At 43.5% G+C, this 17,130-nt stretch overlaps 1 protein-coding gene across 3 annotated transcripts in view; it reads left to right on the top strand.

Moving 5' to 3' along the window:
- Positions 1 to 17,130, top strand: part of DPP10 (dipeptidyl peptidase like 10) — a 992,794-nt gene that overhangs the window by 831,595 nt on the left and 144,069 nt on the right. The gene's annotated exons all lie outside the window — the stretch shown is intronic.

Genomic DNA, 17,130 nt, shown 5'->3' with positions numbered 1-17,130 from the left:
GCTGTAGGGGCACATGGGGAAACCTCAATGCCATAGTTTGTGGTGATGTCAACCACCCCAATCCAAGATGGTGGATGTGAATTTTTGAGGTGCAAATGCACCAACTTGAGCACTGTCTAACTGATTTGGACCAAATTTCATACAGTGGTAGTGAGTGACACACAGGGACACCTCAATCGTGTAGTTTGTAATGATGTCATCCACCCCAGTCCAAGATGGTGGACACGTTAACATTTGAGATGCAAGAGTTCTAGCTTGTGGACCTCAATTTGAACCAAATTTAGTCCAGTTGTAGGGACAGAGGAAGGAAAATATGCTGATTAGTGCTTATTAGAACAACTTCTTTTTTCTGCACCTCTGCTCCACAAATCATAGTTTCCATAGCATGATTAGTTATCTATCCTGTCTAGTTTATCTGCTGCTGTATCCACCATGATGTTCTTTTTAGACTGTGATCCCTTTTGGGGGAAGGAATCATCTTATTTCAGTTTCCTATGCAAACCACTGTGGGGAACTATAAATATTCTTAATAACAAAAGATTAAGGTTCATAAGGCATTTTTGAAGAAAAGTCAGCAAATCACTTATTCATAAGGTTTGGGCTTGCTGAAAATGATATTTTCTTTGTTTGTCTAGGTTTATTTTAACATTTGAGGTCAAAATCTACAAAAGTAAAAATGACCACCAACCAAAACTGCCGATAGCCATAACTGCTATATGGGAATATTGAATACACAATGTTGGGTCTGTTAGCCTGACTCAGACATGATAAATCCACACCATTGTAGCCATGTACAGAGGTACAAAGGGGGAGAAAGTCCTGCCCCTCCTGTGTCAATCACCCTTGAACTCCACTGCTCCTGCTTACAGCAGGGTTTGTCTGAAGAGGGCAGAGCCCTACCCATGATGGCAGGCAAGCAGAAAGAAGCTTAAGCATGATGGTGGGCACTTCCATGACTGTGAGGCTGAATTGATCCAGTCTCGCAATCATGGAAGCACCCGCCATCATAGGCATGGCTCTTCTGATAATCTCCTCTGTAAGCATGAGTGGGAGAGCATGAGGGTAATTAACGCAGCATGGGCAGGACTTCTCCCTTTGTACCACTGTACATGGCCACAACAGTGTGATTTTATAACATCTGAATCAGGCTATTATGTTTTCTATATCCATTAATATCATAAGCTTTCTGAGAAAGGGGTGCATTTAATGTTTTGGTGTAAAAACGTTAGAAGAAAGCTTTAAGGAAGAATGTGTATATGCATCACAAGATTAGAACACTCTAGGATTACTATTATCTATCCATTTTAGGAGCCACTTAGCATTTATTCTTAGCAAAGAGAACCATGGTCGTATATTAACTATTATATGAATACCATTCCTGCACATTGTGGCCCAATGTTGTGGTCTTTGGGACCCACACTTATTAAAGGTAGGATGCCTCTGAGTACCAGTTGCAGGAGAGTAACAGCAGGAGAGAGGGCATGCCCTCAACTCCTGCCTGTGGGCTCCACAGAGGCATCTGCTGGGCCACTGTGTAAAACAGGTTGCTGGACTAGATGGGCCTTGGGCCTGATCATATGTTTTGCTGAGAAGTGCTCCTATATTTCCTTCTTATGATAGGTAAGATGAGCTTGTGTGTATGACAGATGAATGAGCTTCTTGGAATTATTTTTCAAGAATAATCAACAAAATAGCTTTGATTTTTCCTTCTTATACTTATTAGCTCACTTAATGGAGTAACCCTGGGAAGCATTCTGAAATCTAACACATCATGAAACTCTGTTAGTCATTTCATAAATATAGATACTTTAAAACTCTCCCTGATACTTAAGTGGAAAGTGACAGGTATAGGGGCAACAATGGACTGAGTACATACAGATAAGCAAGCATCCTGTAAAGCTGGAACACAGCTCCATGGAACACAGTTCCATGGGCGGGGGGGGGGGGACACCCTGTAATAATGCACTTGGAACCAATTTCATTTGATGGAGACAAGGAAACCAGAATGTTGACAGATGGGAAATTCAAATTCTATAAATACACCAACAAAATTATAAAATGTTGAAAGACAAAGGAATATGAGAAAAATAAAGTTAATTCTCTGGAGCCCTGTTTTAATACAGGCGGCACCATCTGTACTATCAAATTGTGCTGAAATTCCTGTGACCTACACTTTTGATGTAATGTATTCAGGACGATCTAACAAGAAAGCACAACAAAACATAGACAGTTGTTCCATTCTCTAGACTCATGCTCTGAGAGTTGAAGTCACCTTTGTTCCTGGCTTGACAAGGCAATAGGTGGAGGAAATGAAGAGAGTTTGTGACTTCACAGATGTCTCAAAAACAAACAAAAAAGGTTCAAAATCATGTTGCTTTTTATTAACTTGTAAAATATACATCAGAGATGGCCTCCTGGTGGCCCATGGCCAGATGCAGTCTAAAACAACAACAACAACAACAACAACAACTCTCTGGCTCCCTACCAAAATGTTTTCAAGTTATAACAAGTGGAGATTCCACTATTTAATGTTACACATATTTTTGTATGCAATATGTAAATATACAAAGGTGTATGCAATTTTGTTACTAAGCACACAGTGAGGCGAGTCTCGCAATCAGTGAGAATCGCCTTTGCGGGGTTTGCAGGGAGAGCAGCTCCCGTAGCAGCACATGACTGCCTAAAAGCAGGCTAGGCTTCCTTAGCCTGCTTTTGGGCCATTGTGAGAATCACCTCAGTATATGCTTCATACATTTGAAGCCCTTACTGCTGATGGTAGCGGTTTTTAAATTCTGAATCTGAGCACTCTTTGCACCCAGACAGTCACTGAATAACAGAGGATCCTTGGTGCTACAGAAATTGGTCATATCTTTGGGAGATTAACATAATTATTATGTTGGCGTAGTATAACCAAGTGAGTCCATTCCATAGTCATTTAGTGGAGAACACGAAGTATCCATTCCACTCCACTTAAGCTACTAAGTAATCATGGAACCTAGATTAGCTTTCACAATTCACTCTAGTCATACTCAAAGAAGCCTAATTCCTATGACATTGCTGCACATGTTCCAAGTCTTCAGGGTAGCCAGCAGGGGGTGAAAGCAGCATCTACTCTTTGTGCTTGGAAATGCCAATGTCCATTGGTGTGATAGACACCAATTCAGCAATTGCTCACTGTAGAAGAAGACATAATTTTAGGATGCCAGGCATATGAGACTTATTAAAATATGCCATTGTCAAACCAGAGCATATTTAGAAGGGGCTGCAATCTATCTATTTATGTGTTGGGGCAGAGTTCTGATCCTGCTCTAAAAATGCTTTCCCCCTAGCTAGAACTCAGCTTCCCTTCTCAAAGTTCAGGACCATTCCTAGGTAGAAACTGTTAATTAAGACACAAAGGTTGTTCACACAACCCTGGATGGTGGGGTGGAGAGGGGGAAGGAAGGTTCACTCTTACCTCCCCCCCCCTTTCCTGGGCAGCATGGCTCACACACCCACACGAGTGGCACTGACTGGAAAAACACAACTATCTGGAGGCTGGGGAAATTAAGCCCAGCCTTCAGAAATCCCTCAATGCATCACACATGGAGTGCAGTGAAATGGTGGATTTCTGCTGGGCACTCTAGGATCCCAGCTCTGTGCCTGCTCAGGCTGCAGACAGCCCAAGCAGACACACAACCCTGATCTGAGGTAGAACGGTGTGCTTATATACTTCTACCTTGGTAATAGCCTGGGGCAAAATCCTGGGCTACCTGGTGGATGTATCCTGAGACTACACATGAGTAGGGTTGTAGAAGTCCAGGTAGGGCTGCTTGTGTGAACAGTCTCAGTGGCCACATTCACGTGTAACACAGAACCACAGGTCCAATGGACCAACAGTTCCACACACCCCTCCCCCTGCAGAGAGACTGGTGGGGGAGCTGGCTATGTGGGCTTCCTTCCTTCCTGAAGGACAGCCCACACGGCTAATCATACCAGAGTTCCAGGAGTTCCAAATTTCCAGTTCCAAATTTCCAGTTCCAAAATTCTGCAGTTCCAAATTTCGACGTACTGCAAGCTGCCTGCAGGGGCAGATTAACGCTGTTGCCACCCATAGGTGGCCAAGGATTTTCCGCCCCCACTGCCACAGTGAGGAGGATAGGGGGTTGCCGAAGGCAATGATGAAGCCCCCCCTTCTAAACACCACCACTGTGGCAGGGCAGCAGCCAGTGACCAGCAACTGCACAGTGGTGGCTGCCTGCGTGGCCAAGGAGCACCGGAGATGAGAGGCAAGTCCCCTGCTCCCATGCAGCAGCTTCAAGCGGGGACTGGGAGGGAGGGTGGGGGTTGTGAGGAAGTTGCACTGCTGTTTTACCTTAAAGCAGCTTCTTCCACTGCCTGGACAAGCTGACAAACGGCAATGGAGAGCTCCTTCCAGCTGCCCTACTCCCTCCCTAATAAATGTACTCCCCACCCCCGAAGAAGATGCCTGCTTCAGCGTGCACTCATTTGGGAGGGAGGAGTGGAGCTGGAAGGAGCTCTCCCTTGCCATTTGTCAGTTTGTACAGCCAGCGGAAGAAGCTGCTTTAGGGTGAGGGAACTTCCGCCCACCCCCAGTCCCCACTTTAAGCCGCTGCATGGCAGCGGGATTTTAATGAAAAAGAGGGACTTGCCTCTCATCGCCTGGCACTCCTCGGCCCCACAGGCAGCTGCCGCTGTGCAGTTACTGGTCAATGGATGCTGCCCCACTGCTGTGACGGTGTTTAGAATTGGGGGGGCTTTATCCTCACCACCAGTGACCCCTACCCTCCTCGCTGCAGCGGTGGGGCAGACATCTCACCACTGCTGCCAACAGTGGTTGTTTTAAATGTTTTTTTTTAAGAAACACTTTCCCTCCCCAAGATCTGCTGCTCTCCCAGAATTCGCCACCGTAGGCAATTGCCTCCATTGCCTCTGCGGTAATCTGCCTATGCTGCCTGAAACCTTGGGTTGCAGTGATGAAACTCACTATAACCAGAGGGTTCAGACTGGAGTTCCAATTCTGAACCCTTGGTTTCATCACTGGGCTGAGCTTCAATTCCACATATTTAGACATAACATCCACAGGAATGCAGGCCTATTCAACTGTGGTTCCATGTTACGTGTGAATGCAGTCTTTTCTTTGCTAGGTAACCAAACTCATAACCCATCAGCCTGCTTTGTAATGATGTTACTATCCTCATATGCTATAGTTCAGATAATGGTATTGCAGATGTGTTACAGTATTTGAGTGTGATTCAGCCTCCTGACTTTTTTGTCCCCTAGAATTATTTGCCAAGAATAAGTACTTCTGAATTGGGTAAGCTAATCCCTTTTAGTAATGGGAAGGCCTTCAGTGGTCTAGTAGCCTTTTTATCTCACTTAATGGTGGACAGTTTCCCCCCTCTATATTCTAGGATAAAAGACTATTCACAAAAAGAGAATCTGCTAGAGACTTTTATGTCTGCATTTCTAAACACTGCATACCTGAATTTACAAAAGAGACATGTTGAAAGAGGAACGGTTGAATAGAAGAGTCCCAAGAGACTAACAGTTAGCTCCATTCTATGCTACAGATAAACCAAAAATATTTTAGAAAACTTTATAGAGAGGACTTCAACTTTGAAATGTATTGCAGAGCCAAGCTCTTTATCTCAGATCTGCATAGAAATGTTTTAACCATATACAGTAAAGATATAGACATATTCTGTATTAGACAAAGAAATGTGTTTGAATTGTATTGCATTAGCCACATCATCTCCATCTTGACTATAACAATTCCTTATTGGTTATTTCATAAAACTTAGGTTAAGGGGTTGTGAACATTCCAAACTGAATATCTTCTTTACCAAGATGGAAATGATTAGGCCTTTGTGTGTTCAGAAAATTCAGATTCAGATGATCCAAATTTGGAAATATCAGATTTGGATGCTACGGGCTCTGGTAAAATTGGATATTGGATCAGATTCAGAATTTAAATCCAAATTCCGACTTAAATTTGGATCCCCCCCCCAGAGGTCAAAGAGGAAATTAAAAAATTAGTTTTAAAACCCAGTTAGGCCTAGAGCAGGAGTGTCAAACTGAGGCCCTCCAGATGTTGCTGGCCTACAACTCCCATCATCCCTGGCTACTGACAATGGTGACTGGGGATGATGGGAGTTGTAGGCCAACAACAGCTGGAGGGCCACAGTTTGACACCCCTGTCCTGGAGCCTTGAAACTTGCTACACATATGTGGAGGAGTGTCAGGGCTCACTGTAGTAAATTTGAAGATAATTGGTCAATACCCTGAGTTTTGGTGAATTTTAGAACTTTTTGTTAAATGGACTAATAATGGTGAAATCTGGCTTGTTTCAAGCCAGAACTTTACAAAAAACTTTCAGAAACTGAAGACCCTCCTTGGACCATCATTGCTTTCCCATGTGAAGGAATCTGCCCTTTGCCTTCATGAAAAGAGGTAGTAACTTCCCCCCTTTGCCCCTCTTTTATATTTCTAGAATGGATGAGCATTCAGTTATGAAATCTTGCATATGTGAGGTACACTTGGGAAGGACTCTGCATTATTTTTTTAAAAGCCATGGGTCATTCTCCTGATTTTTGATGAAGTTTTGAATTTTTTGGCCTGGTTTCAGACCAGGAATTGGCCTGGTTTCAAGCCAGAACTTTACAAAAACTTCTGAAACTGTAGATACTTCATGGACCATTATTCCATTTCTTCTCCATTGCAGGAAGAGACAGACCTTTTAAACGGGATTAAAAGGACTTCTCACCTTTTAATCCCTTAATGGCTAGAATGGAAAGTGAGAAATTATTTCTAAAATATATGAATAGTTAGTTTTGGTAACAAAAACAAATGTACAGAGCGTTGTTTTCTACTAAACCTGCTTTTTTTCTTAAATAGATGTTTCCCCTTTGTTTAATATTTATCTGGTTTTGGCTTGTTTCAAAGCTCTGGCTACACCATGTTTCCTCTGTTGCTGCTTCCGTGGACTGTGTGAAATAGTTCTATGTATAAAAAGCATATTGATACAAATGGACCAGCAAATGAGTGCTGACATCATATCAAATAATATTACCATGATGTCCTTGTATCCTTTAAGATGACAAGAATTTCAAACCTCTATTTTTTGTGGAAAATGTATAAGGACTACTCAATGTCACATAAAAAGATCAGATGTGAAATTTGTTAGAAGCCATCCAATTCAAGATGCACAGGGGTCACATTTTTCAACATTTATTAAACAGTTATTTTAGTTGTGAAACAGATTACTGTATACACTGACTCTCAAATCAACATTAGCTAAAATATTTCTGCAAGCTTTTTTAAAATACAAAGAGTAATAGCAACTAGGCCTTCTGTATTTTAAAGTTATACTTACAGTTAGCAAATAAAGCAGTGGATTGATCACTATGAAGTAATCCTTCTATGAAGTATAATATTAGTTATTCTGATAGCGTGACCTTTTGATGAATAAATGCTTTGTATATTGCACAGGGATGGGAGTGCCTGTGTATTAGGGGTGGAGGGGTAAAACAGCATTCTATCATATTATTTAAAACACCCCCAACCCACCAACAACCATCTGCAGCTTCTCAAAGCTTCTGTTTGCACTGTTCATTCTAGAAGGGACATTTTAATGTTTTAATGCTGCAAAAGGGTGTCATTTTTAAAAAACTGAATCTGTGGAAAAACTTCTCTCTGTTCACTTTGTTCAAACCATGCATACTTGTATTAACTGCCATTAAGTCTCCCCTTAGTCACACAACACACAAATGTAGCCTTACCTTGTAAGGGGGATGTGCCCCTTGATCATCTCAGTTGCCCTCTTCTGCATATTTCCCCCATAGAAGTGAATCACACATATTATACAAGGTACCTGGAGCCACTATGTCTTGCATATAAAATAAAATAAAAAATAAAACACCTACTGACATAGTCCAAATCACAGACAAGATGTATTTGAGAAGAAAGGAAAGCTTTCTTGGAGAGAGCACAGGAAGCACATTACTCAACAGCGTTGCTGAATTCAGTCTGCTCATGTTATATACCCCCATGTACCAGATGCTGGGAACAATGAAGGTGGTGCCCTGCAAGCTCTGCTTGTGAGCTTTCCAGAGGCATTAGGCTGGATACTATTTGAATCAGAGTGATGAACTCTGCAGGGAAGTTAAATTAGTTCTTTGCATCTGTCTTCATGGTGGAGGACACTGACCATATACCATCTCCACAACTGAGTTTTTCAGGTTTAGCTACTGAGGAACTGGGTGAATTTGAGGTGACAAGGGATGTTCTAAAGAACTGTCTTAAAAAGCTAAAAATTAACAAATCGTCAGGGCCAGATGGCATCCACCCTAGAGTTCTAAAGGAACTCAAATGTGAAATTGCAGATCTCCTAGCAAAAATATACAACTTGTCCCTACAATCAGGCTCTGTACCAGAGGACTGGAAAGTAGCCAATGTTACTCCAATTTTCAAGAAGAGATCCAGGAGGGATCTGGGAAATTACAGGCCGGTCAGCTTAGCTTCGGTGCTGGGGTAAATTGGTGGAAAGCATACTTAAGGACAAAATTGTTAAACATATAGAAAAACAGGCCTTGATGAAGGAGAACCAGCATGGCTTCTGCAAGGGAAAGTCTTGCCTCACTAACCTTTTGGAATTCTTTGAGAGTGTCAACAGGTATGTGGATAAAGGTGATCTGGTTGACATAGTATACTTGGACTTCCAAAAACCTTTTGATAAAGGTCCCCACCAAAGGCTGTTGAGTAAACTTAGCAGTCATGGAATAAGGGGACAGGTTCATGTGTGGATCGGTAACTGGTTGAAGGACAGGAAACAGAGAGTAGGACTAAGTGGACAGTTTTCACAATGGAGGTAGGTAGGAAGTGGGGTCCCCCAGGGATCGGTACTGGGTCAAGTTCTCTTTAACTTGTTCATAAACGATCAAGAAGTTGGAGTGACCAGCTAAGTGGCCAAATTTGCAGATGACACTATACTATTTAGGGTAGTGAAATCCACAACGGATTGTGAGGAGCTCCAAAAAGATCTCTCCAAACCGGGGGATTGGGTGAAAAAATGGCAAATGCAGTTCAATGTAAGCAAGTGTAAAGTGATGCACATTGGGGCAAAAAACATCAACTTCACATATACACTGATGAGATCGGAGCTGTTGGTGACTGACCAGGAGAGATCTTGGCGTCATGGTGGACAGCTCATTGAAAGTGTTGTCTCAGTGTGTGGCAGCTGTGACAAAAGCTAATTCCATGCTAGGAATCATTAGGAGGGGGATTGAAAATAAAAATGCTAATAATATAATGCCCTTATACAAATCTGTGGTGCGGCCACATCTGGAGTACAGCTTTGATCCCCGTATCTTAAGAAGGAGAACTGGAAAAGGTGCAGAAGAGGGCAACCAAACCTCATCAGGGGCCTGGAGCACCTTCCTTATGAGGCTAAGCTACAATATCTGGGGCTCTTTACCTTGGAAAAGAGGTGACTAAGGGGAGACACGATTGAAGTGTATAAAATTATGCATGGAGTGGAAAGGGTAGAAAGACAAAAAAATTTCTCCCTCTCTCACAACACTAAAACCAGGGGTGGCCGCATGAAACTGAAGGTTGGGAAATTTAGGACCGACAAGTGGAAGTACTTTTTCACACAGCACATAATTAATCTACGGAATTTCTTGCCATGGGATGTGTTAATGGCCACCAGCTTGGATGGCTTTAAAAGGAGCTTAGACAGATTCATGGAAGACAGGTCTATCAATGGCTACTAGTCTGATGGCTGTGGACCATCTCCAGCCTCAGAGGCACAATGCCTCTCAATACCAGTTGCAGGGGAGAAATAGCAGGAGGGAGGGCATGCACATACCTCTTGCCTGTGGGCTTCCCAGAGGCATCTGGTGGGCCACTGTGTGAAACAGGATGCTGGACTAAATAGGCCTTGTGCCTAATCCAGCAGAGCTGTCCTTGTGTTCTTATGAACTAAAGGAACCTGGTTTAGCAGGGTTCATGTCTCAAAGACACTAATCATTGTGAACTGAGTAGACTTACCCTTAGATCCATTCCTTGATTATATTTAGAGCATGACTAAGATATTTTAATGCCAGACTAATCCATGTTACATGATTCTGAGTATGAATGATTCATTATTTCGATCACAGACCAGAAAAAGGAGGAGAAACTAAATAATACTCAACTAAATAATATGAACATAATGCTAATCTAATACTAGTTATAAACAGTTTAAGTGTAACAACAACATAGTTAAAGTATAGTAACAAACATTTCAATCAACATCTCATCTTCTGTCAAACCTTTGCTGTAAAACAAAACTTAGCTTACTATTAAAGATAACATATCATTTGTATGAGATAAAATATGACTTACATAAAACTTATCTGAACATTTCTGTGTAAACTGCCCTGAGACATTTTTGGAAGGGCAGCATAGAAATCGAATAAACAAACAAACAAACAAACAAAAACAAACAGACAAAAAAACCATCGTGGATGATCATTTTTTTTAAAGGCAGCAAATAATAACTATGAATATCATTATGAAAATTGAAGTATAACAAGAAATGAGCTGTTGTTTCAACATTTCCTGTGTTAAAAATTAGACGCTCTGCCTATGGAACCTTCTTAAATCTTCCCGCAAGCACAGCTGTAAACAATGCATCTAAATGGGCTAATGGAAAAGCTTTACCATATTTGGGAAGAGTAATCTGACCAAGGCACCTGGTCACATGGCTCAATTCTATTTGCCATTCCATGTCATCCGCTTGCTGTCTAATCCTTAATCTAGCTCTTTCATAGCCCATTGATACCAGAAAGTCTAAGGAGAAGCCGTAATGGCATAGTTTCTTTTCTAATGAACACTTCCAGCAAGATGAAAATTTATCTAGTAATACCAAAAGAGCTAGGCCAGGATGAAATTTTAACTTTAGCCACCATTCAAAAATACTAAACCACTGACCCACTTCTTCTTTTGTGACACCCGCTTCAAGTGGAGTCCTGCATTTGTGACACAACATGGTGTCTGCAATAAGCTCTTGAAGAACTTTGACTGTTGAACTTCAAGTTTTTCAGGATTTGTATACAGACCAACTTGCTCCACGTACAAAAGTTGTGTACAGGACTTGACTAAATATAGTTTAACTGAAGTAGGGACAAATTTAAGCACCCTTGGATAGATCAATTGAACAGTTCTAAAGTACAGTGTGCCGTCAAGCTGATGTTGACTCCTGGTGACCACAGAGCCCTGTGGTTTTTCTTTGGTAGAATACTGGAGGGGTTTACCATTGCTAGCTCCCACACAGTATGAGATGATGCCTTTCAGCATCTTCCTATATCGCTGCTGCCCGATATAGGTGTTTCCTGTAGTCTAGGAAACATACTAGCAGGGATTTGAACCAGCAACCTCTGGCTTGCTATTCAAGTCATTTCCCGCCTGCACCATTAGGTGGCTGCTGAACCATTCTAACTGACTCTAATTAACTAAGACAGACCTCTTAACATCTCATCATGCCTCTCATGGCCAGAAGAAGTTACTGCAGTAGCGCTAAGAGCAGTGCTTTAGAATTCTCACTTCTAACAGCATAGACGTCAGATGCAGGAGGCATGGCCAGTACCAGGGATGGTGCCACTCAGACCCTGTGGAGTTTCCCCAGTCACTGGTTTGTTGAATTACTGGCAGGGAGCTCCTTTCTATGCCTCCTTGTGAGGAGGCAGAGAAAGGAGCTCCCAACCAGAGAGTCAATAAACCACTCACTAGAGAAACTTCTCAGGAGCTAAGTGGTCCTTTCCCTAGTATTGGCCATGGGTCTATGTCTGACATCAATGCAGTGGCTTGGGCACATGCATGGTCAACTCTTACAGGGGAGTCTCCAGTAGGACCTTGTCCCTAGGTGTGCTCCCTAAGCACCTGATATCTATATAATTAATTCTCTCAGCCGGCATGCGTGTCCTGAATTTGGTGGCGGAACTCTCACGACACATAGTGAGAGTTCTGGCCTTGGGCGAGAGTTGAGGGGAAAGAAAAAATGGAGGTGGCCGCAAAATGGCCAGAGGAAGTGGCCTCGGCTGGCCGCTGGGAAGCAGAGGTGGTGGGATGGCATGGCCTGGCTAGGCCAGGCTGTCCCAGGTATGGAAGAGGCAGCAGCGGCCTGACCGGGTGGGAGGCGGAGGCGGCGGGACGGCCTAGCCTGGCCAGGTCAATCCGTCCAAGGTATGTAAGAGGTGGAGGTGATGGTGGCCCAACCTGGCCTGGCAAGGCCAGGCTGTCCCAGATATGGAAGAGGCGGCGGCGGTGGCCTGGCCGGGTTGAGGAGAGGAGGCAGGAGGTGGCCTGGCCGGGTTGAGGAGAGGAGGCCGGAAGAGGAGGCAGCAGTGGTACAGCCAGGCCCAGGCGAGCGGAGAGGAGGCCCCGGCGAAAGGTAACGTTGGAGGCCGGGGTGGGAGGGAAACGGGTGGTGGGACTTCCTATTTCACTTCCTGAGAGGAGCAATGGCAGCGGTGGGGCCCTGGTAAGGAGGACCTGGCTGTGGCGGCAGGAGAGTGGGGAGGGGGCAAGAGAGGGGGAGGAGTGAGGGGGCAAGAGAGAGTGGGGGAGGGGCAGGAGAGAGGGGCAATAGAAAGTGGGGCAGGAGGGAGGGGGCAAGAGAGAGTGGGGCAGGAGGGTGGGGGGAGGGAGGCAACAGAGGGGGCGGGTGAGGGAGGGCAAGAGAGAGTGGGGCAGGAGAGGGGGAGAACAGCAGGCCCCAAAGAGTGCACATGCTCTGTGCAGGTTGGATAGTTATTATTAATAAGATTTAAAAAGTCATAATTCAGTCTGGTAGTTGGGATATAAACAACTGAAAGGACTCTAATCGACAAACTAAAGTCCAAATTAACAATGCTGGATATTTCTGCCAGCATGATTTAATATTTTATTTTAAGTATTTATGCAATACAGCAAGATGTAACCTTTCCTTGGAACTGACATGAGTGTGATTTGCAAGATTATATACTTGATTTTAATTTTCCAGATTAATACAAAATAGGTAACAAGTTAGGTACTACTTAGGTTCTCAAAATCACTAAGATGACTCAAAACCAAACTTTCATACTTAAAATTATGTATTTGAATTAGTCATTTAAAAGCTTAAATTTTCTTTTAAAAGCCAGTCAGTGCATTTACAGCATTGTACAATGGTGTGTGCGGAGAGCGAAGAGGTTGCCCTATATAATATAGTGATGGGGAGCCAAACGTGTATTTCTTGAATTCAATGAGGCAGCCTGGTGTATTCTGTTTTATTGCCGAATTTGAGACACTAGCAGCCAGTTGTCCTCTAGGTCCACTTTCTGTGTTTATTGTGGAGGATATGACCCCCATATCCTGTAGGCAGCCTTCTTTTCAGGGTCACTGAAGCCTTTCACCAGCGATGTGCTTCAGCTATCAGACCCATACAGCCCAGCAATGCTTTTTCTTCTCTCTCCCCCTCCCTGCTGCTCATTTCTTCATCCCCTTTGAATTTCTATCCCTCACTTTCAGGCATGCTATTCTTTGATCCTATTGATTTTCTCCTCCTTTCACTCGCAACATTTTAATTGGTTCCACTCAGCTTATTGCTGTCCTTGCTTCCCTCTTCCCCATCTATACTGTTCCTTTCCAAGTACATTCATCTTTGACACTCATAACTTTGCTTTTGCTTGCTCCCTACCTGTGCTTCTGTGCAGCATCTTCATTTCATTTTGCTGTTTCATCAAACAGGCTTATTTTCTCTCCAGCCCTCTGATTTTCTTCACCTGTACATATCTTTTTGGTTCTGCTGCTTTTTTTCATCCCCCCACCCCGCCGCAACTCATATTGCCTCACATTTGGTACCTGTTGTTGCTGGTATCAGTAAGATCAACTGATGAGTGAGGGAGAAGAGACAGATCTAGAGTCGGAACCTTTGCCTCATTACCTAACTTTCAATTCTTGTATTTTCTAGACTCCTGTTGTGCTTCAAAACTTACTTCAAAATCTTTTAGGTTTTTTTCTAAATATTGAAAGTAGTTTGTTTTTTTTAACTTTGTAATTAAATGTAGACATGCTAATAAGGTAAAAATTTATATCTATACACTTCTTCACAATTTATATCTAACCTAACTTACACTTTGCCCCTTCCCACAATTGTTATGCAGCTTTCTCTTGTCTATCCACCTTCCATTATTCAGTCATCCACATGTTCATCCTGCCTTCCAAACTGAGAAAGGCTGCAGGAGGGTGGGAGAAGGAGAGAAGAAGAAGAGGGGGAAGGGAGCAGGAAAGAACACAGAGAGAGAGTTCTTTAGCTAAGTGACATCCAGTGGCCCACCAAAGTAATTCTGGTGCCCAGACATGAAGGGCTTTGGAGACCCACCGCTGCCACAGCTGCGAGGCCCCCTTAACTTTTTTAGTTTTTCTAAAAAGTTTTTTTTTAGGAAAAAGAAAGAAACCTGAATTAATTTTTGGAGCCTCCAAATGTCCTGGAGGGCCTCCTCAGAAGCCTGCCACTCCTCGCCACTCCCCCACTCCCGCCGTGCAGATTTTTGCCATAACTGCAGCTGCTGTGTTTATGGCCGGGGGGTGGGGGGGGGCAGGGAGTGAGCTGAGCCAAGCAGGCTTCCCCCTCGTACGATGGCCCAGTGGCCCTTGAGAACTGTGAGGTACTCCAGCGTGTCTGCCCAGTAGGTATCGAACATTACAAGCCTGTGACGAGATGGTGGCAACCATTACTGGACCTCTCCAGAAGATTGTAACAGTCGGCAAGGTTTATGAGAAAGAAGGCGCTCTCTTAAATAGCCTGGACCTAAGCCATTAAGGGATTTATAGGTAATAACTAGCACTTAGTATTTCACCTGGAAACATAGCGGCAGCCAGTGCAGTTCTTTTAAAACTGGTGTTATGTGGTCCCTTCGTGTTGTCCCAGAGACCATTCTGGCTGCCGCATTCTATACCAATTGTAGTTTCCAGACTGCTTACAAAGACAGCCAAGGCAGCCCCACGCAGAGTGCATTACAGTAGTCAAGCCAGTTGTGTCCATTCCTTAGAAAAAAATCATTTCAAAGAAGTGGTGCACCAGCTGGTAACCTCCAGGCTTGACTATTGCAATGCGCTCTGCATAGGACTGCCTTTGTATGGAGTTCGGAAACTTCAGTTAGTTTAAAATGTGGCAGCCACCTCTCTGGGGTGACCCGGAGAGACCATATTATGCCTGTACTTGTAAATCACCCACTGCAGTATTAAAAAGTGACCATGATCCAGCATACAAATGCCCTGCTCACATGCGTGGCAGCCTAAAAAATGGCTGCTGTGCACTCACAGAGGGCCAAAACAGCCCTGAAATGGGCCCAAATGGCCCATAGGAGACTGGTGGGAGGCTGGTGCAGGAAGCCACCAGACACACACACACACACACACACACACACACACACACACACACACACACAACAGCTGCAGCAGCACCCCACAGGGCCACACCCAGCACCCTCCTCAGAAATGGCAGCAGGCTAGGGGAAAGCCATTTAACTTGGTAGTGAACGCCCAGATGATCACCAGCCGAGTTTAAGTGAACCATAGGTTTCCTTAACCTTGACTAAACACCAGGTTAAAAACTTGGGCTCGGTGTGGGGGCAGCACCTGGATCGGGCTTGATCCACACACACACAGTTCAGGCTGGGCTGCCCTAGTCACAGGCTGTGCATGTGAATACCCTTACTGTTTGACTTGCAAGAAGTGAGTCCTTTCACTACAATATCCTCCTTAGGTTTCAACCAGAGAAGGAGAGACAGATATTCAGATCTACTACTTTACGTTTAAGAGTTCTCTTCCTCCCATGCAGACAGGAGATGTGGGACTAATAACAAAACTATTTGTTAATAATCTCATTTTAAAAGGCAGAAGGAGCTTCTGAGGAAGTTGGATAGAATTCCAGAAAACTGAATTTATATCAAACTGATTTTTACATTCCAGAAATAAATAATTCCCCACCACACGAAAATGTTTTTGGGATGTCTAAACTTCTCAGCATCAGGCAGATGCTTTGAGTTCTGTGAAATTTCCTACTGTTCCTTACTTCAAACTTTGTTTATAGCTATGAGCACCTCTTGAGACTCACTCACCGCATCAATTTAGAAGCCCTCCAAGGCTTTTTGGAAGCCTACTGGGTCCAGCAGCCTTTTGGGATGGACTGTCCTAAAAGGTTCATGCCATGTGAGAATATAGCTCTCATCTGACATGAACATGGTATCTGTGGAAGCATGGTGCCTTTTTTTGCCTCTAGAAGCCTTGTTAAAACTTCATATTTTAGGATGGCTCACTCAGTCCTGCTGTTATCTAAAGGTACTTGAAATAGGATTAAAAGATTCGCTTGGTTGTGTATGGTATGTGCATCTCATCTAATGTTTAAGTCCTTTAAGAGGCTAGCTCAAAATGTACTTTTTTCTGTTTTTCACCTCTTGCTCAGCCAATTGTGACAAGAGTTAACAACATTACCAGATAGGGATGTGCAAACAGGTTTGAATTCGAACTGGTTTGAATTCAAACCAGTTTGGTTCAAAGCTTCAAACTCAAACCAAACAGGGCATTGAATTGGCAATGCCAGTCTGAGTTCAAACCAAACATTGCCTGGTTCTATTCGAACTGGTTCAAACTGGTTCAAACTAGTTCAAGCCTCCCAAACTGGGTTGGGTGGTAGGCACCCATGGGTGCCAACTACCACCCAAACCCCAAAGCAATCGGACACTCCTGCAATTTCTAATGATTTTTATTTATTTATTTATTTATTTATTTATTTATTTATTTATTTATTTTTCTCATAGGGTATAATGGGGACTCAAACCAGCCCATTATTCCCTATGTGGAGTACCTAGGGGCACAAAACTGGGGTGAGTGATAGGTACACAGGGGTGCCTACCACCCACCAACCACCCACCCCAGTTTTGTGCACCTAGGTGCTCCACATAGAGAATAATGGGCCAGTTCAAGTTCCCATTATACCCTATGTAGAACCTTTTAGAACTGGTTCAGATTGGCTTCAAATTTGAACCTAACTGTGGGGGTTCAAGCAAAACCAAAACCAATCCTACCCCCCGGTTCAAAGCTGGTTTGAATTTGAAACAAACAGGC

Source organism: Hemicordylus capensis, chromosome 1, assembly GCF_027244095.1.
Source record: "Hemicordylus capensis ecotype Gifberg chromosome 1, rHemCap1.1.pri, whole genome shotgun sequence".
Classification (NCBI taxonomy): Eukaryota; Metazoa; Chordata; class Lepidosauria; order Squamata; family Cordylidae; genus Hemicordylus; species Hemicordylus capensis.
This window is presented reverse-complemented; position numbering and strand designations above follow the sequence as displayed.